Source organism: Mus pahari, chromosome 1 (genome assembly GCF_900095145.1).
Source record: "Mus pahari chromosome 1, PAHARI_EIJ_v1.1, whole genome shotgun sequence".
In the NCBI taxonomy this organism is placed as follows: Eukaryota; Metazoa; Chordata; class Mammalia; order Rodentia; family Muridae; genus Mus; species Mus pahari.
Window position 1 is genome coordinate 90,375,050 of NC_034590.1, and position 1,099 is coordinate 90,376,148.

The 1,099-nt window shown below is 47.9% G+C and overlaps 1 protein-coding gene across 1 annotated transcript in view; it reads left to right on the top strand.

Moving 5' to 3' along the window:
- Positions 1-1,099, top strand: part of Vwa3a (von Willebrand factor A domain containing 3A) — a 65,904-nt gene that overhangs the window by 21,644 nt on the left and 43,161 nt on the right. The window lies entirely within an intron of this gene.

Genomic DNA, 1,099 nt, shown 5'->3' on the forward strand with positions numbered 1-1,099 from the left:
TCTCTCTCTCTCTCTCTCTCTCTCTCTCTCTCTCTCTCTCTCTCTCTCCTCCCCCTCCATCTTTCCCCACCCCACCACACACACACAATCTGATTTTTCTTTTAGTCGTTTGTTTGTTTGTTTTCCAAGAGAGTTTCTCTGTAGCCCTGGCTGTCCTAGAACTCACTTTGTAGACCAGGCTGGCCTTGAACTCATAGATCGACCTGCCTCTGCTTCCCAAGTGCTGGCATTAAAGATGTGCACTACCATGCCCAGCTCTTTTTTTTTTTTTAAGAAAATTGAGAGACCAATGGCTACCCTGGGCTATATAGTTAAATTCTGATCTACCTGATGCGGGTGATGGGAGCTAAACACCAGTCCTCTGTAAGAGCAGAAAGCACTCTAAGCCACTGAGCCATTTCCTCCAGACTCTTTTTTATGAGTTTTTTTAAAAAAGTTATTATTTATGTTCTGTATATGGATGTTTTGTCTGTAAGCATATCTATGTGTATCTATGTGCCACGTGTGTGCCTGGTCCCCATGGAGGCTAAAAGAAGGCATCAGGTTCCCTGGAACTGGAATTGCAGACAGTTTTATAAGCCACTGTGTGGGCACTGGAAATGAAACCCAGGTCCTCTGGAAGAGCAGCCAGTGTTAAGAGGAGAGCTGCCTCCCCAGCCCCCATCCTTCCCCATCTGCCCCCTTTGTTTTAAAGGGACAAGTGGAGCTCTAATTCTTAACTTCTGATTCCTTGAGGGTTGGCAATGCCCTGGGAAGAGTACACCTTATTTATGGGATAAATATCAGGTCCTGTTGTAGAATAAAGGGTATGAACATGAGGCTGGGCCTTCCCGGGGCTCCTCCGTGGAGGAGGACGGTGAAGAAATAGGACGACAACTCATTCTCAAGGCCAGTTTGTAATAGTTCTGTACAGAAACATGAACTAGTGGGAAGCAAGAGGGAGGATACTCTGCATAGGGATACTGTTGGCCTTCTGTCTAGGCTCTGCCCCACGGTTACCTGGCAACAGCCTGGTGCGCCTAACTCAATAAAAGGGGCTGCTTGCCCCTGATTCATTCTCTCTCCCTCCCTCCCTCCCTCCCTCCCTCCCTCCCTCCCT